This window comes from Pogona vitticeps, chromosome 5 (assembly GCF_051106095.1).
Source record: "Pogona vitticeps strain Pit_001003342236 chromosome 5, PviZW2.1, whole genome shotgun sequence".
Classification (NCBI taxonomy): Eukaryota; Metazoa; Chordata; class Lepidosauria; order Squamata; family Agamidae; genus Pogona; species Pogona vitticeps.
Genome location: NC_135787.1, coordinates 120940396 through 120963770, shown reverse-complemented (window position 1 = coordinate 120963770; position 23375 = coordinate 120940396). Strand labels below are relative to the sequence as shown.

General features: G+C 41.5%; 1 long non-coding RNA gene across 2 annotated transcripts; it reads right to left on the bottom strand.

Annotated features, from left to right (window-relative positions):
• Positions 1 to 9599: 9599 nt before the first annotated feature.
• Positions 9600 to 22850, bottom strand: LOC144589536 (uncharacterized). Of its 2 annotated transcripts, none has more exons than XR_013545701.1 (2): positions 22121 to 22850; positions 9600 to 9966 (listed from the first exon to the last, which is right to left on the bottom strand). It is a non-coding gene; the product is annotated as an uncharacterized LOC144589536 (long non-coding RNA). The 2 variants fall into 2 exon arrangements; XR_013545700.1 differs by lacking the exon at positions 22121 to 22850 and adding an exon at positions 10888 to 12048.
• Positions 22851 to 23375: the final 525 nt, after the last annotated feature.

The following is a 23375-nucleotide window of genomic DNA, read 5'->3' as shown; positions in this document are numbered from 1 at the left end:
GATGGGCGATTTGTTATTCCAATTCAATTTGTATCCATATCACAGCTTTGCTGGCGGTTTGGGAGCACTGGGGATAGATCTGGGGGAAGACAAAGGGCAGGCGGGGTCCTGCCTGCCACTATCACTGAAACCCCTCCCTTTGGAGGGGTAGGGGCAAGGACCAGAGCAGCCCCACCTCAGGAGTCCAGGGCTTTTGCCTTCCCTGTGGGTGACAGGGAGCCAAGGAGTGGCATATGCCCATGTGGTCTCTAAGGAGCTGACACCCCATGTCATTTCCCTTTGGCTTGCATCCACGCTCCTGACTACCTTGAACCTTGTTCCCTGCACCCTTGGCTTTGGACTCTGACCCTGGACTACATTGTGTGTTTTGGCTTTGGTATTCTCTGAATTTCTGATATAGGACTGGCTTATCGGACTCTGCTGTTGTAACCCCCAGGAATGTGACAGGGATTTAGATTGGAATTCAGTTAATAAAGTTGTGGCCTTTTTACTTCCAGTTCAAAGTGTGCTGTGTGTTTATTGTTTGTGAGAGGTACCGGGCCCGGCTCAGCCATAGGCCCACAACCCAGGTGTTCTTGGACAGGAGCTCCCAGAAGCCTTCCCCACCAAGGTTGGAAACCACTCATATAAAGGCAAGATGGTGGGGTTTTGGTTTTGCTTGTTTGTTTTTTAATGGAACAAAAATTGATTTTCCTGGGAACTATTTATGTGGAAATACCTGAGAAAAAGCAGAGGGGGTCTCTCTTCAGACTGATTACCCTTCACATGTAGGAGTACAACAGGTGTGATGGTGAAAGAGGCAGGGCTAGAAACTTCTCTTCTGCATGTCCAGTATTCTACATACTTTCTAATTTCTGAACAGAGCTTATATATTTTGCATCTGGCTTTAGTTTTGATGGAGGAGCCATTGAATCCTGCTCCCCAGACTCACAGGTTTTCCAATCATGTGAAACTTTTTAGCTTCTTTTCATACATGTGTTTTTAGCCTCTGAAGAGAGTGAAAACCATTAGTCAGTTACATCAACAATGGGCAGCCATTTGCCATCCAGATGTTTTGGACTACAACTCCCATAATCCTGTGCCATTTATCATACCAGGTTGGGCTTCAGAGGGCCAAAGTTTCACTATCTCTTAATAACATGACACTTAACCACACTTCTCCTTCCCTACAATTGCATCTTTGATGCTTCTCATATTCTCATTTCTTCTCATTCTTGATTCTCAAAACAATTACCAGTTAGAAGATGCATTGTTCAGGTATCCTCTAATTAAGTATTTACCCAGTAAAACGGAGAACTGCTCTTTTTAACAATTATGGGCAATATCAGTCATAGCAATATATAATTAAGATTTTTTTTAATGCAAAAATTCTTTAAGCTCTTTGATTATATATTTTTGGAGCTCTCAGTCTAGATTCTTAAAAAGCTGCATTAATGGCTTCTGCCTTGTCAATGCCCTGTGATGAATTAACTTACAGATCTTTGCCCCTACGCATTCCCAAGGGAGCACAAAGTATCTAAACATCTGCTGGCCTGTCATTTATTCCAGATGTTTCTGTGCCAGGCACATTTCAGTGGGCCAGCTTGTACAAAGCACCATGCAAGAGGCCACGCAGGAAAGGAAAATGATTTGCTTAAACCTATGAAAGTATTGTCATAAACAGCAGCATTGTAGAGGAAGCCACAGAACCGCCTGGGGGGACTGTGTTTGTCCTCTTGGATCCACTTAATCAAAGGTAATGACAGAACTATTTTGCACATTTGTACTCTATCATGAATGTCATGGACACCACATTTGGGGTAATTGGTTTAAGGGGCATTGCTTTCATATGCAATGGAATGTTGAGGCTTCTCCTGCCAAAGCCTCTTGAGTGGGGGCAGCTTGCCTTAGCTAAAAGGTTTCCCCTCCACGTCCTTTTAAATATAATCAGCCTGCATAGAGGGAGAGAAGAAAGATGGCATCACCTGCTTCATTATCTCAGCTCAATGTCATTTTATTATTTGGTATTCCAAAGCTGTCTCCTTCAGTGGCCATTCCACCTGGAGATTAAACATTAGCATAAGTTTCCACTAAACGAGAGCCATGCATTTGATTTCCATCTGACCATATTGTTACCAAATGACATGCCACTGTGTATCTGCATATATCTAATTTGGAATAACACTGCATGCACCTAATGGACCATACTATATTGTCATAAATGTGTTAGATCCAATAGTGGCTGTACATTCAGGCAACTGCTGGTTGTGTGAATATTGGCACATTTCTCAAGCATGGCTGCAGCATGGCCTTACACGAGTACTTCCCTTTCTCCCATCCCTCCCTAATTGTTCCCCATGCTCCCCTCCCTTTCATGCATGTATGTGCTCCTGGCCATTCTTTGTTTTTAATGAAGTGGCAGCAGATCGAAACCGCTTACATCCTGCTGCTTGAGTAAAGGCAGAGACAGGCCAGGTGAGCAGCTGCCAGAGCGTACATGCAAGGCTGGGGGCAATCAAGCCTAGCTATATGAGTCGGCTTTTTCACTTTGCTAGAGCTGAATAGATTTAGGCATAGTATTTTAGTGGCCATGAAACTCTTTGTTGATTTCAACAAATTAACAAGAACATTGACTGGTATTACATAACAGATAGAAGTTTTAACTAAAAATCTAAGTATCTGTTAAATATTGCCGTGGTATGTATGATTGTGAGATGGACGGCGAGAGAATGAAGCCTCTCGCAGGAGTGCTGTCCCTTCCGCCAACTACAGAAAGGGGGATACAGACCTTGCCCACTCCATCCCCTGTTAGGAAAGAACAGAGGGGTACCGATACCCGGGATTTGGAAGTCAAAATGTGTGGGTTAATGGTAGCCATTCAAACTGAGGACCATTTAGCGGGGAACGGGTAGGCGAACGAAGGTGGAGATTGAGGCGGGGACAGCAGAGATAAAAGGGGCTGAGAAAGGGTTGCGTCCAGGTTGGGAGTGGATCTGGGCACAGGATCCTTGGACTGGAGAGTGGAAACGACTCCAGGTGCCCAGAGAAGAGGCGGACTACCGCTGGAGGCGAGGGATTCCCCCACAACCATCATACTGGGGTGAAGCTGAGGTTCGCGAGTGGTGGAGGCAGCTAAGGGAGGAGAAAGAAAAGGTTGAAAGGGAAAAACAAGAAAGATTGAGATGGAGGGTGGAGGAGGCAAAGAGGGGAGATTCTCAAGGAGACCCTGGACATTATTCACTGACACCCAGGACATTGAGTGGGTCGGAACTGGTGAGGATGAGACCATTCCCTTACTGGAAGGAGAGGATGCCAAGATGTTAAAAGATGATCCCCTCCATGGATGGCCGGGCCCCTGGAATCCTGAGGAAATGAATCCATTCCTGAATGATGCAAAGATGCCCCTGTCGGACCCGTTGACGACAGGAGAACTGTTATGGGACAATTTTATAGACAAAGATTTCTGGTTAAATACCCCAATGAACCTTTCCCCTGTTGCAAAGTTATTAAAGTCTAAGGATGTTTTTGTGGAGACCCAGGTTCAAAAACCAGGGCCCTCACAATGGTGTTCCAAATATTGCCAGTTTTTTGTAGCTCTGATGGTGTTTTCTGAGATCTGCAATTGCTAATAATACTATGTGAAATTTCTTGATATTGTTCCCAAACCCTGATGACCATGGGGACCACTGTTTCATCCACAAGCAAGATGTTCCGATTGCCAAAATTTCTGTACTTTGTTAGTTTTCCCAACTCTTTATCCTCAACTCTGGCATCCCCTGGAATTACACTTTCAATGATCCAGGCATTTCTTTGTTCTATTACTGCTTATATTCAAGGTGTCTATCAGATTGGATCTGGAAATTCCACAATATTTTGACTTCGTCATTTTTTGACACTTTGTCTACTGATGTTCTCTTGGGTATTTGGACGCTGGCAAGTTATATTTTTTGCATAAGGACCAATGCACTAATTTTGCCACTCTATCATGTCTAATTTTGTAGTTGATGCTGATGAGCCATCAAGTCAGTTCCAACTTGTGACAACCCTTTACAGGGTTTTCTAGATTAAAAAAAAATACTCAGAAGTGGCTTACCATTTCCTTCTTCTGGGGGCACCAGGGAACTGTGCAGCTTTCCCAAGGCTTCACGGGCTGGCTTTTCTCAGGAGGTACAGTGGGTAATCAAACTTCCAAACTTTGGCTCTACAGATATCTAAACTACTGATCTATCCAGCCAGCTTTTCTTGACCTTACTTCTATGTAAAGCTGCTTCAACTGTCACATTAGCTTATGTGCAGTCATCATCCTCCCACCTCACATAAGGGTGAGGGCATGGGCACACATGCAAGTTTGCCCATCATCCCTCCACCCTTCCAGTTCAGTAGCTGAACTCCCTGTGTTGGAGGGGCATATTTTAAAGGCATCTTTACTACCATTATGCCTTAACAGGCTGCATCAGGCTACATGTTGGCCCTTCCTCTAGTGCCTATGATTCCACAGTTCCCAACTTTCCCATGCCAATCCAAAACATTGGATGAGCGCCCATTTACAAGAAGCAACCTCTGCAAAACTGAGATCCCTTTTTGGAATCTGCATTGCCGTGTGTTGTTTCTGCTGTTGTTTTCCTTAGCCACTAATCATTGTCACTGTTTACTAAACAAAGCAACAAAGAAAAAACTGAACACCAAACATGGGTCTAAATCATTTCTAGGTGTGAAATGCCACAGTGACTCACACAATGTGCAACTTTAATTTACAAACAATCCTACAGCTATGTGTGAATGTTTCTCAATGTAGTGTCTGTATTCTCTTATATCTGAAGAAGTCGACGTGTTCCATAAAAACTCATGTTAAAATATAGCAACTGGGTTTTGAGGTGCCAGAGTGACTTTGTCTTCCTTCCTTCGTTTTGTTCTGTTTTTGTTGTTATTGTTTTCTTGTTGATATGCTTAGTAGTCTTTCTTCAGGCAACCTTTTTTGCAATTGCCCAGTTGCTGATGATCTATTGTTGCTATTATGTGCCAACAAGTTGCTTCCAATTTTGTCGTTGTCGTTTATTCATTTAGTGCTGTCCAACTCTTCATGACCCCATGGACCAGAGCACGCCAGGCCCTCCTGTCTTCCACTGCCTCCCAGAGTTGGGTCAAATTCAGGCTTCTGAGGCATGTGAGATGTTAAAGGAATGGCCTACCATTGTAACCTCCCAATGGCTGAGCAGGGATTTGAGCCCAGGTTTCTGGAGTCCATATTCTATCTCCTATATCATATTGTCTCTTGGTTGCAAAGGGAGAGGACTTTTAATGGGCGGCTGCTATACTTTCTTTATCAATGTCTTTTTAATGAGCTTTTTGTATTCAGTCTTTTTGAGCCCAGTATTACAAACTGAAGATGACACCCTTTGGCTGAACCATTTACATCATTGAGTAGCACACTGTTTGCTGAGGACAGGGGTGATGAAAACACAAATATGTATTCCAATGTAAATCCTTCTGAACAATCTTAATTTCAGTTAACATTCATACCTTCAGGTTCAAAATTCTTTTATAGTACTAAGTGCTCCATCTAACCAGCATTCCCCAGCCCTTTAAATTAGGGTAAGATTTATTCATTCATGCCCTAGTGTTCTTGACATATTGAATACATAGAGATCAAGCCTGCTCAATTCAGAACTTTTTATTGGTTTTATTAGCAATATAATCAGTCCCATAATGTCTACTAAGCTTAACAATATTTTAATGTTATTGAGTAGTTATTGAATTATTAAGTGATGAGTGCCCTTTCTGCCTTATTGTTACATGAAAAATGAGGAAGCTGGTTTGATATGAATGCTCTGTAGACATCCATCTCAGATTACAATACAGCTTCAGAGCAGCAATGTCCATCATTTGTCATATTATGCTAATTTAAACGAGGAACTTGTGCATCCAGTGGCATTAAACATCCTTCTAGAGATGGCCTAGATGATGACAGTATATTTGGTCATGTGCCCAGCTCTTAAAGGCACATTAAAACCCAAAGATGCCCATATTTTCTCTAAAATAGTATAATTATAAAAAACATCTGGTGTTCTGAATGCATGTATTTTGCGTTTTTCACCCTATCTGAGAGATCAGGTCAGGTTAAAGTCTTTGCAAAACTTGAATATCTTGTTGAAAAAGAGTTTTGGAAAAGTGAATCTTTCCCATGTTGACATTAACTGTATAAATCCCTTTTCTTTGCCAAAAAGGAAGGAGTAGCTGAGTACTCCAACAGTAGTAATGGAGAGCAAGGTTTCACTTCCAGTTCTGCAGGCCTTTCCCGAATTTAATTCATGCAACACTGAGATGGATCCATAATTTTTTTTTACAAGGCAGTGAAATTCACGGTCTGCCTCTATCTTCCAGGAGGTGACTATACAGTAGGGAGGGCATATACTGAAGGAATATACAACCTCCCTGAACTAAGGGAGTATACAAGCTCCAGAGTAGATGGGGGCAATCTCCCAAATGGAGAAGCTTTGAATGGCAAGGGCATATTTTCTTTTGCCATTAGATCAGTTCTTGGCATAAATATGGTGAACTATGGTCCTCAGATGACGTATTTTCCACAGATGATAAGATGTGCAAATACTCCTGTCTGTCAGCAAGCCACCAATATGTAGTTCACAGATAGCCAGATTTGAATATTTCCCTCTCTCTCAAGGAATACCAGCCTATAGAAGTGGCAACAGTAGCTACAATTAAAGGTATAATATGTGCAGCAGAATATAAATCAGAGGCAATAAAGAGGGAGGGGTGTTTCCAGGATCTATGCACAGTGAAGTTCTTTAAGACAAGACTGGCATTCTGAATTCCCTAATTTTTCACATGTAAAATGACTGGGAGTTGTGGGGGGGGGGGAGAAAGCAGAAGGAGGAAAATTTACAAACTCTGTTGGGTTTTGCAAGGTTCCCCCCCTCCACTTCTGTTGTCTTCCCTCTCAAGCAGCTAGTCTGTAAATTGCCCAAGAGGCATTTTTGTATGCATTTGAGACCTGAAATTCAAACTGCTCTGATTCACCTCCCCCAATGTGTGATATTAAATCCATTTTATGACTGGGTGAGCATATCTTTTAGCATCAGGTTTCCAGGGACTGCTTACAGCTTGACTTGGAGATTTGATTTCTACATATGTATATGGTCTCCACCCCTCTGCCACTTCACATGGCTGGTGTTTCTTTCTTGTGATCTGCTTCTACCAGGAAACTTTCCAAGCGATGCAGTTTCCTAGTAGATCTTTATTTTATAATTGGGACCCAAAGAATCAGGCTTCTGTCTCCACATGGTACCCCCAATTCTCAGAAACTGTTCACACCGGGGTTGTTGGGTTTTTGTTTTACATTACAATCAGACTTGCAAATGAAGCCCATGTTTCTCTCTCAGTCACAAAATGAGAACAAGCTAATCTGCAAACTATGGAGTGAGGTGAGCTAATGCTAGGACAATGAGACACCTTTCATCAGTACCTTTAAATTTTATAAACTTTATGGTCTAGACTGGGGCTTCATTGTGCTTAGAGAAGGCACATGGAGGAAACAGACTTGTTCATGAAAGCTCATATTAAAATATATCAATTAAGGTGCCACAATGTTGCTGTCTTCTTTATTTGTTTGTTTGTTTGTTTGTTTGTTTGTTTGTTGTTTTACACTGAAATTAGTACTGCAGCTCATGACTTAGGTTAGTTATATGTGACTCCTTTCAGTTCAGAGGCCAGAATCCTGTTCCCAGTTTACACTTGCGTAAGGGAAATAGCTAAGTTTTGGCAGCAAATTACCATTGATTAAAAAAGTGCTCATTAATTTATGCCAATTTGCCACCAAGACTTAATGAATTTTCCTTATGCACGCATTAATTTGGCAGTAGGATTCTGGCCAGTAGACTCAATCTAAATATACCGTATTTTTCGCTCCATAAGACACACCTTTCCATAAGACGCAACAATTTTTAGGAGAAGAAAACAGGAAAATATAATCTGTTTTCTTCGCTCCATAAGACGCACAGACTTTCCACCCCCCTGTTTTGTGGGGGAAAAGTGCATCTTATGGTGTGAAAAATACGGTAACTACATCTGGATATAATACATAATCTTCACTAAAATTTTCATGGTGAAATGTTCTTGTTCAGTGTTCATTTTGAAGAGCAAATAGTTCAGTTGCACTGAACACAATGGGAGCACATTACTGTCCACTTCCAAAGATTCCCTCCACCCTGGCACCCACAATTGAACATGGATGACATAAAGCCTAGGTTCATATAACTTTATATGCAAAGGCTTTCACTTGGCATTTTGTATGAGCAATCACATCATCTCTTCATCAGCTATGTCTCTATCTTCTCTCTCCATTCCTCTCTGTGAAGCAGTAACTCCCAACCTTGGGTCCCCAGATGTTCTTGGACCACAACTCCCAGAAATCCTGGCCAACACAGCTAGTGGTGAAGGCTTCTGGGAGTTTTAGTCCAAGAATATCTGGGGACCCAAGGTTGGGAACCACTACTGTAAAGGATCAGTAAAACCACCTCAGCCAGCTCTGTCCATTGACTAGTAGGTGTCAGCTAAAAGTTGCTTTTATCAGATTAATGGAAGTAAAAGTTTAGTGGGTAGAGAGCAGTTCAGACTGCGGCTATGATCAATATGATCAAATTCCTAAGCCAACTCTGTGAAACACATAAAGCGAAAAGGGGAGACAGACAGAAATTTCCCAACACTAGTCACACAGTTTAAGCCAGAAAAACAAGAAAATAGTATATTTCTCAAAAGGTTTATTGTTTTTGTAATGCAAGAAGGGACGAGAGTAGGGGAGACAAAAAGTCCTACATCTGGTAGAAGCAACTGTCAGTCAGACCCCGTTAAAGGATGATGCATAGTACATAAGAGAAAGCCAGGGGGCTCCTACGAGTATTCTGCTAGATGCCGTTAGCTGCATGATTTTGCAACTCCTGTAAATTAGGGAGTTGAGAACTATCCCCCAAAGAATGCTACCAGCAGAGCAGTCCAATGAACTATAAATACTGCCTGAGCCATTCACAAAAGCCCATGAAGATTTGCATAATGCTGAATGAATCAAAGCCTCAGTGGATGTGTTTCTACATGAGGAATTACAATGAGCGAGGCCACCAAGGCAAATCAGCTATGGGGGACCCCCACCCTTCACCCCGCTGTTTTCTCCTGTGTAGCATAAACAAGAGTGAGAAAGAAGAAAAGGCTGGGATGGGGAATGAGAAGGGAGGAAGGGAAAGATGAGACTGGCGGGCTGGGCGTTCTGCTTGTCTAACATCACCTTTTCAATGGTGGACCAGCAGCACAACGAAGAACAGGCAGTTACGGGAATCCACTTGTTGGGCTCCAACTTTCTCAAGCCAATTCCTTGTTTTAAAGGAATTCACACACACACACACAAAAGCACTCTGCCTCTACTCCCAATCATAAACGATTGCTTCACTCTGGCAGCAAGTAGGGGGGAAACGATTCAGATTTCTACAGCAAACATAGGCACCGCTATGTAGAATTCAATTAATGAGGCATACCCTCACTCAGAGGTCTACCAAAGAATATCATCAGAGATTCTGACTGAACATCTAAGGATACAAGCCTTAATAGTCAGAAAAGGGAATGCTGGTGGCAGAATAATTGTGTTGGGCTTTTTGTACACTGGAAGAATTTTTTTTAAGAGTCTGAAAGTCACTGTAGCTGTCCAAAATCATTAAAAACTGCTTGGCTTGTCATTTATTCAGGTTTTAAGTACATTTTCTGAAACCAGGAAGGTAATGGCTCCCAAGCAGTAAATTCTCATCCTCTGCTCCAAGTTTATTTTTGTTTTGTATTGGTTTTAATTAAGATTCCTTGAAGAGTCTATAGTCTCACTTTTACTCTTACCTTAGAATACCTCATTTGTTGAAGGGATGTAAACAATTTGTCTTCAATTTTCCCTTTGTTGCTTCAATCTTCTTCTTTCCTTTTTCAGCCAGAGAATATCTGTCAGGGAAAAGAAGACAGAACAGAATTGCACAACACCTTTTAATTGTGTTCAGTAGGAACCATCACTCTACAAACACCCCACGGCCATCTGAGTGGCACAACATGAATAATAACATTTTTATTGGATATTCTAATTTAATAGGGCTTTTTTTTTAAATCACTTTTGTCAACTCTATTGTACAGAGCCCTTAAATATTTCATCCCCCGTCTCCCTTTTTTGGCTGCTTTTTATCATTGCCTCTTCCACGTTTTACCCTTTCCTTCTTCTTCCCTCCAAGTTCTCCAAATTAGCTGGCACTCTGTGTGAGGGCTTCCCTGTCTCAAGCTCCTTTTTATCTCAGTGCCATGCCTGCAACTTCCTTTCCTTCAGCATCTCAAACCCTATAAATTATTGCAGAACACATTGCAATTTCCCTCACACTGCTTCTGGTTTAAGAGAAGGCACACTGACTTTGAACTAGCACTCAAAATGTCATTCCCTGATTTTTAACTTTTAAGAAAACATTCCACACAGAGAGAAAGCTAACATTCACTTCATAGGCATCCTTCAGTCTCGAGAGACTATGGTAACATGCTCTGTATGGAGGACTTGGAACAGCACCTAGTGTTTTGATGCTGTATGCGAAGCTGGAGTGTCCTCTCTCCTGTGCACGAAGCCTGGGTAAAATAATATGGAGGATAGGCTGTTACCCAAGCAGCAAATCCCCCCTCTCCACGTTGCTGAAATAGTCCAATAGAAAGGCAAGAGCCAATATAACTGGTTTCAGCGAGGTCACAGAGCTTTTTTGAGATAATTAATCCTCAGAGTCACCACAACTCATACTCTTCCCTTACAGTATCTGTGTGTACACCATCAGAACTTGTCCACACATTGGCAAAAAGCAGTTTAAAAACCTCAAACAGCAACAGTATTCTTACCTACTGTCATCAATGTTTTAAGCATTGCATTGCATTGATATTTTGCATGTTTCCCCCTTGATTACATATAATGTTCTCCTCTGGTCTCCTCACCCTTCAGTTACAGCAAATTGTACCCTTCGGGTGATTTAGTTAAGGGAAAACAAGGTCAGGAGGAAAAAGTGTTGAGTAACTTCTCCTTGAGTGTAGCAGCTCTGGTCAAGTCTGGAGACCTTTGTAGATTTGAACAGTCCTATAGAAAAGTAAAAAAAAAGAATAGCAGAAGGGCTTGCCATAGGTCTCTCATGGTATATTTTAGAAATAAGACACAGTCATGGTTGCTTCCCAAAGACTGAATGTCTATATAGATGTTAAGAGTGGCCACTCTCAATTACTCTTGTGAACAAACGCTCTATGCTTTTAAATGCAGGTTTGCCTCGATCTCTTACACAGTAAAGAGCAGATGAGGTTATCTTGATGTATGCCTACCATTTTCATTCACCCACTGGGGAGAGACTCCACAATCAGTGGAGACTGGTGTCTTCCATTTTGATCGGCTCTTCCATTTTCCTTGGCTGTACCTAACTGCTGCAGTGTTCTCTTGGTGTGAAATGAATCAAAGCACAGCCAGGCTGCCTTTACAAGTTCTAAGCAAGGAAGGCAGGACAGGAGACAACAGATATGCTTATCAAATGCCACTAATGAGCTTGTTTGTGCTTTTTCACATTAACCAAGTGTACCTTGGTGTGCCATGGTGGGGCGCCGAATGGGGAGCATTTCACATGCCTGTGTTGCTCATTAGAACAAAACATAGTAAAGATATATTGCCCACCTGCAGCCTATAGATGTAGACAGCGACAATGTATAAAAACTACTTGATATACCCAATGACTGTTCAGACTTCTTGCAATGATCTGCAAGCCATACTGTCATCTGTTCCAGCCTATTAGGTACACCTGAGCATTTGCAAGTTACTCAATAAACTTTCATCTTGTAAGCAAACCTGAAGCTGACTTATTCCTTCCTTAACAAATCCTGCTCTGCTCATGCCCGGGGTGGGCAACAGCTGGTGCCACTGGATTGGCCAGGCCTCCAAAGTCAACTGAGTGTGAGGAAGATTCATTCTGGTTGTGTTCTCTTTTGTTCCTACCCTACAAGGACATTGCAGAACAACTCTTTGCCATCAACCTGAACTACATAGTCATCTTTTGTAATGGTTCGGCCAGGTTCCAGGCTACCATACCTGAGGATTTGCTAGGGTGAGGAAAGTTTGATGTCTTTCACACTGTCATGAAGCAGGACTAGCCTTTGTGGAACAACCTTCACTACACACAAGTCACTCCCCCTGCAACCAGGGGTAATGAGCCAAGCCCAGAGAAAGTATTTAAGAGAACAGACTCTTTGGGGTAAAGCAGTGAGTATAAAAAGGGTGAGTACTCCTGCCAAACAGATAAACTGTTAATTAATCAGCAAGTCTCTGCTATGACAATTTAAGTACATCCAGGAGGAAGGTGGTGTGAAGAGCCTTCCATCTACTGCAACTACAACAGTGGCCACCAAACTGCAATATAGACCTACTACTAACCAGGGCTGTGCACATACTGGCTAAAATCCTGTTCCAGTAAGGTTACACAGTGGAAACTGATGCTGTCACCAGCTGTCACTGGTAAGAGGTGGTTAAAACTAATTAAAAGCTTCCCAGGCCCATTGTTTTAGGGTCCAAGGCTCCTTTGGGTTTCCTTTTTGCTCTGGAAAGCCTTTTGGAGCCTCACAATAGGGTGGGTGGGTGGAGAGAGACTTTAAAAGTCAAAAATCACTGCCGCTGGAATTGGGACCAGTGGTGGTGATCCAACAGTGATTTTTTTTACTTTTAAAGTTAAGAAGCCTTTAATTAGTTTTAATTAACTGTTACTGATGCCAGCTGATTACATCATTAGCTTTCACTTATGCAAACAAGATTTTGGGTAATGCATGCCATATATCTTGACAGAGTGTTGAATTTTGGCTAAATATTTCCTCTAGCTATGCAGCAGGGACCTACAGAGCTGAAGTCACTTCAACTTTTCCCAGAGTAGCCCAATCCTTTTTTGTTGTCTCATCAAGCGGCACTTAACAGTCTCAATAATTCATTCTGAGACACTGGTAAGAGAAAGAATAAAAGGTTTCATTTACTCACCATTCTGAACAGATCAAAAATAGCATACTATACAGTGGACCCTCTACTTATGGAATTAATCCGTATTGGAACGGTGGCTGCAGGTCGAAAAGTCTGTAGGTCGAGTCTCCATTGACCTACAATGCATTGAAAACCGATTAATTCCATAACCGGCCATTTTTGTTCCATTTTTGTTTCATTTTGGGTTTTTTCTGGTCTGTAGGTCGATTCTCCAGCTGCAAGTCGAACCTAAATTTTGCGGCCAGAGAAGTCTGCAACTCGAAAAGTCTGAAAGTCGAGCCGTCTGTAAGTCGAGGGTCCACTGTACAAAAATTGATAGGTTGCACAAACATGTCTTAACTGACTCATAACCTGCTTCCAGCAGACATCTGTAGACTACTGTACATTCTAACAGCAGACTGACTAACGACAGAATGAAAAAAGGAGGGGGAACGATACCGCAGCAGAGAGGTGTGGGTCTCTTCAAAATCAGAAGCAGAGTGGGAACAACTAGTTATTACTGGATTGATTGACAGTCATCCCAGCCCAGAAAAGTCCCTCCCATCCAAATCTAATAAGGCAGCATACAAGGTTGAAAATAACTTCAACAGTATTTACATACATAAGCTTTTGGATACATGATGTAAACTTACCTTCCTCATAACATCTGATTGTCAGGTGCTAAGGAAAAATGAGCTGGCCCTGTGCTTAGTCAGAGGAGGGTAGATACTTCAGTCAGGTTTTTTAGGGTGCTGTGGGAAGGGGGCACACTATGACAGTTTTTTGTGGCATTATCTGCCTCAAGTGAAGACTGCTCTTGGGTTCTATGCACGCGCTCCCTTGAAAGGCTAAATTGGTCTGCTTACCCTAGCAGCACAAGGTTTGTCAGCTCCACAAACTGCAAATTAGCTTGTTTTTGTTTTGGGATCGATCACCAATCAGAAAGCACAGTCCTTGTTTGCAATTTTGATGGTTTCAGCCATAATGGTCTGCCCAAATTATGTCTCTGGAGGGGAAATGGTTTATCACCATCTAATTATAAAGCTGAATTATAAAGCTGGTATATTGTCTAGTTCAGTCTGACATGACCTGGAATGGCGGAATTTTGTGGGAAGAAATGTAATAGAGTCTGGGTCAGTTCCTCATGGATCTTTCCTCAAAAGCTATGGGAAGACCAAAACAAAACATAAGCGCACCACATCCCCCTCCCCACTCCATCCTGGGAACAATACCTACAGCACCCCCACATTTCTGTATAAAAAGAGGCAAATTCACGTCTTTAGTGCCATTGTTTCAAATGGTGAAACTACAAACAAACAAAAGCAAATAAAAAGAGAATTTCCATTCAGTAATAATATGCAGCTTCAAAGAATTCAGTGTCAAAGGCAAATATGGGCACTGTACCACCCAAATAATGAGAAAGCTTATGACTCTCGATGTCATCCATTTTCTTACAAAATTCATTGCTTCATATCCAACATTTCATAACAGAACCCATTTTCTCTGGGAACATTATTTCTATTAAAACAAGCCAACAATAATACATGATAGTATGTCAAATGGATGCATGAGATGCTAATTATTCTGCATGTCTCTGCTATGAAAATTCAAGGGACTATATACGGGACAGACATTGGAAATTTTATTTTTGGATACAGTTCCTAGTCGCAAAAAGTCGTATTTCCAAGTTCTGATGCAGAAGAAAAGGAGGCAGTAGTGACCACATCATCCCTCCTTCCATTTACTGCTGCTACAACACTGGTCACCCAGAATAAGGCATACGCCTACTAGAGATGGGCACAAACTGCTGAAACAGTGATGGTTCATTTTGTAATGGTTCATTTTTCAACCAAACAGGTGTCTGGCACTTCCCAATCTTGCCTCCTCCAGTGGGCACCCACTCAAAGTCAGTGTCCTGGCTTCCCTGCCCCACCTCCTCTGGACACTGCCCACTGGAGGAATGTGGGGCTGGGAAGCACCAAACACTTGTTCAGCTGAAAAATGAGCCAGCATAAACCACTGGTTTGTGCCCTTCTCCTACTTACGCCCATTAAGCAGTGTTGGGCAATCAACCGGACTGAACAGGAGCAATGGACAGATATACATCACTTTACACCAGACACCCATAGACAGACACTCACATTTCCATGCCTCCAGCTTTCACTACAAACACATTTTAAAAATCCATTGTGTCCAGCCAAACATTATGATACAGCTGCATCTGCTGAGAACTGTCAAAAGGAACCCCCTACTAGAAGAGTCAAGGAGACATTCCTTAGACTCAAATACCCACCTGATAGAATAGATCAAAAGGCCAGATGAATTCCCAAAAGTGAAACTGTTCAAGATAAACCCAAACCAAACAGCAACAGGATACTAGTGGTAGTGACATACAGTTCCCATTTGAAACCATTGAAGTGCATCTGCAGAGACCTCCAGGACATTTTAGATAGTGAGAAGTCTCTAGGAAGCCTACGTAGCTAACCCATGCTGGCATACAGACAACCACCCAATCTGAAGAGAATTCTAATCAGCAACAACAAACTGTGTACCAGAAGCACTGAGACAGGAACCAGACCTTGCAATGAACCCAAATGCCACATTGACATATTGACACATACATATTGACACATTAAACACCATCACAGGACCAAATGACATAACCTACAATACCAAGGACTCATATACTTGCTCATCCCTCAATGTGATACAGGTCATCTTTTGTAAGCAACACCCCACTTTAATAGTGGACAAACTCTATACAAGACACTAAATGGGCACAAAATGGACATCAGAAATAGAAATACTGTACTCAGAAACTAGTAGGCAAACACTTCATATTCCTGGATACACTTTCTCTGACCTTAAACAGTCCATGAACAAGAAATTTTAAGGACAGATTTCAAACGGAGGCCACTGAATACAACAGAACATTCAGGAATCCATGAGGAAATTCATCACACACTCTCTAATTTTGTCATTATGCTATATATACTAATCCAATCATCTGGACCCTTGTCACATAGTCAGATGCTAATCAACCACTACTGGGATGGAATTAAACATCACCTATTGTTAACAATCTTCTTCAGCCCAGGACCAACACACCTTATTCTTGTCTTCCCCAATACAACCTCCCTGGCAACAGTTTTTAACTTCCCCCAGAGATACAGCCACTCCATTCACCTGAAGTGTGCTTGGATACAAAAATGCTTATGAAAAGTAAAAACTAGTTAGTCTTAGCCTTTTGTTTCTGTTCATGGGGTATTTTTGGTGCCAAAGAATGCTCCTTCTACCATACAATTGCACTCATTTCACACGCTAGCAAGGCTATGCTCAAAATCCTCCAAGGTAGGCTTCAGCAGTATGTGGACCGAGAACTCCCAGAAATACAAGCTGGATTTCGAAGGGGCAGAGCATCTAGAGACCAAATTGCTAACATGCGCTGGATTATGGAGAAAGCCAGAGAGTTCCAGAAAAATATCTACTTCTGCTTCATTGACTACAAAAAAGCCTTTGACTGTGTGAACCACAGCAAATTATGGCAAGTCCTTAAAGAAATGGGAGTGCCTGATCACCTTATCTATCTCCTGAGAAACCTATACATGAGACAGTAAGCAACAGTTAGAAGTGGATATGGAACAACTGATTGGTTCAAAATTGGGAAAGGAGTATGACAAGGCTGTATATTGTCACCCAGCTTATGTAACTTATATGCAGAATACATCATGCGAAAGGCTGGACTGGCATTTTAAAAAGCAGAGACATCACCTTGCCAACAAAAGGTCCAATAGTCAAAGCTATGGTTTTTCCTGTAGTGATGTATGGAAGTGAGAGCTGGACCATAAAGAAAGCTGACCGCTGAAGAATTGATGCTTTTGAATTGTGGTGCTGGAGGAGACTCTTGAGAGTCCCCTGGACTGCAAGGAGAAGAAACCTATCCATTCTAAAGGAAATAAACCCTGAGTGCTCACTGGAAGGAGAGATCATGAAGCTGAGGCTCCAATAATTTGGCCATCTCATGAGAAGAGAAAACTCCCTGGAAAAGACCCTGATGTTAGGAAAGTGTAAAGGCAAGAGGAGAAGGGGATGACAGAGGACGAGATGGTTGAACAGTGTAATCAAAGCTACCAACATGAATTTGACCCAACTCTTGGAGGCGGTGGAAGACAGGAGGGCCTGGTGTGCTCTGATCCATGGGGTCATGAAGAGGCAGACACGATTAAACGACTAAACAACAACAACCGTTAGTCTTAAATTTATTACAAAATTTCTGGTTTCTCTTGTGCTACAAGGGACTAACATGGCTACTAACTAGAGAATGTAATAAGTGCATAACTTCCTTTAATACAGCCAATTGGTACATAATCTTTGAGCTATACGGCAACATTCCAGAACTATGCAATCTGTAGAATGATACAAACCAGACCAGACAAGCAACTGATACATCAGGTGGAGCATCTTTTTTCTTACTTTAGCTCCAAACCTGCTCCAAAGGTGATCTGAATGGTCCACGCAGAAGGAAATATCAGGGTCTCTGATATTTTCTGACTGATATTCTGTGAGTATCCAAATACTGGCTAGTCTTGGCTGTGTGATAATCAAGCAAGCTAAAGTCACCTCCAAACAACAGGAGGGAGAGATAAATCTATTTAAACTAGAATTTTTATGTTTCTACCAACCCATCCCTATTGATTCCCTGCACAGGACAAGCAGTACAATGCTAAGAAGAGATTTACACACGTTGTTGTGAGAGTATAAAAACAAAATGAGCAGCAGCAATGGCCTAAACCTGCAAAGGAAGCATCTTATACTTTCTTAAAAAAAACAATTAAAAAAACCAAAACCCTGAATTACTGTAACCAAAGCACCTGAAAAACATATTGATCACATACAAAAAAAGCTGACCTTCACTCTCAATAACAAACATTTTCCCTTCAAGCTCCGTTAATTGTTATCAAAACACAATTACTATCATACAGAGAACACCCATGGATAGCAGAGACTCTCCAGTCTCTGAGGGTGCAATCAGACAATGGGAAAGGTGTGCATCCAATCACACTGAAGAGTTGCTTTGCAGGGAGTGACCTCCCTTAAAGCGACCATTCCACCTTCTGGAGAATCACTCTAGCCCGGTCCCAAAAAGTAGTAGCCCTACAACTGGACTAAAACAATCCAGCTTGGGCCAGAGCACAATTCTTCATATGTTGTGTGATCACCGGAAAACAGCTCACACTGGTCCGCTCCACAAGTGGTCCAAAATGCAATCTGTTTCCTTATGTGATCACACCCTGAGATTTCATGTGTAAAGTGGGGTGAAACCGGAAGAGGCTTGCACTGTGTAATCCAGAGGTCAACAAAGGCTTTGCTTGCAACTGTGCTTGTTGGAACCATATCTTTGGACCATGAAAACGACAACAGCTTCTAATTACATCCCGGAGAGTGCTTGTAGCGCTATGGGGCGGTATATAAGTCCAATAAATAAATAAATAAATAAATATATTTTGACCCAAGGAGGCCACCTCCCGAGGACCAAGAGCTCTTTGGCTTCTCTCCTTCCAGAACTGTCTCATACAAAGTCCATGCAACCATCTCTCAGTGACCTCTTTAACAAATGAAGCCATTTCAAATCTGATAAGCATTGTCACAGCACAGGACCTGAATAGTCTTCCTCCTCCCTTGCAGCCCCCAACATGGATGCCTGAAGCACTAAAGAAGGAAATCAACAAAACAATAGCTCTAACTGGAGTTATTCACAGTGAGTTACTCACATGTTAGTCTCTTATAGCACTATCAGATTTCTCTTTCCTTTTCTTCTCACTCTTAATATGTAAGCTCTCTGCCTTTAGACTGTAAACTTGTAGGAGGGGCCTGTGTTATTTTTAATATTTTATGCTAAGCCTACTAATTGTAGGTGTTTTATAAATCACCACAGTCACCGCTGTGTGAAATTTTTATGGAAAAACAAAAGGACGCATGTTTATATCATGCACTTTTAGAGCATTACAATAGCTTCAGTAAATTATGGTGTTCCCTTAATATAGATATATTATCCATTACTAATTGTGAACATAAAGCAAAGAAAAGGCATTATAGTGTACCATGTTGCATGCACACAGCTTTTGGAAATAAGAGCTCTAAATTATGCTTGTGTATTATTTCACCTAAGAATGAACAAAACAGTATTTGCCTCAGTGATATACTGAATTAATACACTTCTGCAGACCTAAAGCCTAAATCAGTGGTGTATATTTTATTATTCACTAGAAACAACTGAAAATAGTTAATAACCATCTGTTTATTTCATTCCAACAGATGAATACATCATGTGTAAACAAGTATATTTTTATGTTATGAGAATTGCAGGGAAGTTTGGATTCTCAAACAATTTTTGTCAGGGCTGCATGAGGACCATCCATAAATGATACATATGGAGAGGGGGCAAGTGTGTTAACATATCAGGGGAACTGCAACACTGTGATGAAGTGATTGTTATATAAATTGGGAAGGACGAGAAAGGGGTATTTTCAAGTGCAATGTAATTTTTTGCACATTGTAGTGGCCCTCATCATATAAGGTAGTTGTAACCCAACAGTGCCTCTCTACCACATGCTTGCCTTTGTTTCTGTTTCCTAAAAATAACACCACCACTCACAAATACATATGCAAAGATACTTTCTATGCTCTTTCACATTTAAAAATCTGGGGGTGGGGTGGGGTGTTAGAGTAATAAGATGACAAATACAAATCCTAATAGAAATTGGGAATTCTTGGCACAGCCAGCCCTACTATGAGGCAGAATGAGGTGGTTGCCCCACATGGAAGATTCTGAAAGCCAGCAGGTGCTGAGGCCAAGACAGCTCTGTGCCAAGTTCCCTTTCCCTGCACCTCCTAAGTTGGCTTGCCATTTTCAGATAAGATGGAGGAGGAGGGTCTATCACCAGTGTGAAAGAATGATTGAGCGACTGGTCTAGTCCTCTTTTCTGTATGGAATAAAAGGAACTTTGCCTCAGGCAGGAAATTATTATAGCCTAGCCATCATTGTTTACACTGAGCAAACAAAGAGGAACAGTTAATTCTCTCCACATAGCTTTTCCATATTTTTTCTACTGCCCAACCAGAAAATTATTACTATCAGTGGGAAAGTAAAGAAAAGCCATTCTGCTTTCCCACTGAACAGTATTGACCTACCTTACTGAATGGTGTGAAGATAAAACTCTAACCCAATTTGCAAATTTAAAGAGATAATAAAATGGCATCATTTGTAACATCCAAGTCTTGAGCTGCTGGAATTCAGACACTAACCTTTCAATTCATCATAAAATCACTACATTTTTCCATCAGACTGCCCCTGCTTTGCAGTTCATTCGGTAATTTGCCCCTTAGTTCACAAAGCAATTTGACACATACAATTTGGTCAACTACAAAGGACCAAAGGCGCCTTTCAGTGCAACCCAGGGAACAGAAACCTGGTTTTACTACAGAAACTACAACATGGAGATTGCATCAGACTTTTCTCCATACCAGTTGCTTCTGTTTGAGCAAACTGTTCCTCTGCCCAGCTGTTCACAGAGGAAACTGACCAATGAGTCACTGTGTTGTTTCAGAAGTCTTCCTTGAAGGGAACTTGCCTTGGCCTAGTAGTTTGACACCTCACTGTTTGAGATAAAATGAAAATGAAGGTGCCCGAAATACAGGCATTCTGGAGTCCATATGCACTTCCATAGAACTGTATTAGGGACACAACACTAGGCACCCCCATACAGAGATACATAAGAATCCAACCTGGCTCTTTACCTAGTATTCACAATGAACTGATAGGAAATAAAATGGTGCCCTTTTTGAATGTACAGCAATAAATAAAATAAAGCATCCAACATAAAAAATCCCACCTGGTTAGTGGAGGAACACAGCAGGTCATAATTTTTAAAGGCAACCAGTGTTGACCCAGAGTAAAGGGAGATATAGAAAAGGTATCAGATGCAAGGCAGTGTTGATTCAGAGTCTCAGATGCTTCCATTTGTATAATACTTTACTGGGTTTTTTGTTTTTGAACCATGCCCATTCAATTTCCCTCCCTGCCCTCTTCTTCCTGACCCTACAGAGCACACTAAATGCAGGCAAAGACAGCCAATCTTTTGAAACCAGCAGAAGGAAATACTTGAAACGTGACAGTACCAAGGCCAACACACTTTTACAATTCATTTCTCACAGATGATGTGACATCTACTGAGAAGATAAAATATGCCTTTGTACCTTTATTAACAATAGCCTTTAGAGAAAGTTTTCAGAGTGTTCATATATTGATTCACAATCGTATTTTGCCTAGGTGCAACATTACAGACTTACCTTAAATGCATAGTATGCCATCAAAAATCATTTATTACTTTTTTTCATTTAAAAGTATGACCTGATCTGGCTCGCCATCTTCATGTGCATGTGGCAGAAGTTTAAACCCCCTCCTAGCCCTCCCCCCCGGGCAGAGGAAAAGGAAAAAAAAAACTTCTTGTAAGACCAATGGAAAGTTTTTTAAAACTTTTTTTTATCTTCCACTCTAGGGCAGGAGGAAATGTAAAGGGCTAAATGGTTGACCGAGGTGTGAAGCTCCACTCCCACGCACCATGGGTTCCAACTAAATTATGATTCCACCAAATGCTTGATGGTAAAAAAGCAAGTGATAATAAGAAAGGCAATGGGGGGGGGGGGGCAGCAGAACACACAGTGGCCATGCCAGTTGGAGTGTCCTGAGAGTTTTAGTCCAAAAAAGTTAATTTCACTATTTCTGTCCCAAACTGAATGCTACATACGTAATGTGTAGTATGAGCCTGGCATTTAGCAAGTCTTAATAAAATATTCACAAGGTATTATTATGATCTACACATTATAGGGTTTTAAACTAAGAGTACGCTCCCTTACCTGCTGCCACAGACTGAGTTTCCTGTTACTATTATTATTAGGGGAAACAGGAAGTCTCTGATTGGCACATTTCTCTTTAGTCTTTGGTTTTTCCAGCAGGCCATATGGCCGTCCTTATTCCTCAGCTTGGCTGCCACTGTGGCATAATATATGAATTGGGGGCCCCATACCTGCATCATTTACCTCGTAATGAAACACAGCTCTCTTGAGTGAGCTGAAACATTCGGTTGCCGCATTTCAAAGTCATGTCCAATTTGCTATTCATTCCCACCCTCGGTTTTTTCCTCCCAGCTTAGCTAGTTTCCATATCTTTTGATTCCACAAAGTAGATGCCTCTCCCCATGCACATTAGCTTTCATTTCTCCCAGCTGAATAGTGTGTTGTTTTGTTTTGCCTCAGATAAAAAAAACTTTCTGGCCTCCTCTGAAATGAGTTCTGTGTACTCTCAAACTCTCCCAATGAAAGCAGTTAACCTCAGTCCAAAGAAGGATTGCATAAGATTTCCAGTACATTTACAACTACAAGCTCAGAGTAAAACTGCAGGTCTTTTTCCTACAAACAGAATGAATTGAATTGGTTAGGCAAGTGCTTTAAAACTGAATGTCTTTTTTTCCGGCAATAAAGAAACTCAAGTCCCAGGGAAAGCAGCTATTTCTTGTAGGGAAGAATCTAGTCATTTTCAGAACAGTTCTTTCATTTCAATTTATTTTTCTAGACTTTCCCTTTTATTATACACAACATTGGCACTCCTGAGATTACAGAAAATTAAGGCCAAACTATTTCTGCCTGTTCATTTATATTTCCACATCATTTTGGGTTCCTTCTTAGGGACCCCAAAGGGGTTTACAGTAAAAAAAAAAAAGCACAGTTCTAATATGAAAATTAAAAGCACTGGAACCACTGGTAAAATAAAATAAAAGACAGTGGGCAAAATCCTATTGCATTACTACGCGCACAGAAATTGATGCAGTAGTTATGATAGTGCCAAGGCAGAAGGGCTGACCATGAAGCACATCTGCTGGCACATTGTGCAGTTCATCACATAAGGGGGGGACACACAAGCAAATGCACAATTGAGCTACACAATTCCTTGTTGCTGGCCACATTTATGCTGGCATAACTTTACATGATGCCAGGATTAACAGGATTTTAACCACTAAATTTAAAATACAACTGAAACCCCTTGCCATGGCTACACTATAGGCTTACACATCTGTTATTTTTAAATGAAAATCAGCCTTAAGAAAATGTGATTGGGTGAAGGGTACCAGGAGGTCGATTTGCCAGCCTTTCTCCCCTCCCGTCATTTGTATCTCATCCGGACCAGGAGCATCCTCGACAAACCTAATTTTCTAACAAATAATGGTGGGAAAAGTGCATCTGGGGTGGGGGTAAGCACCTGGGATATGTCAATTTAAATAATGACTAGAGATGGGCA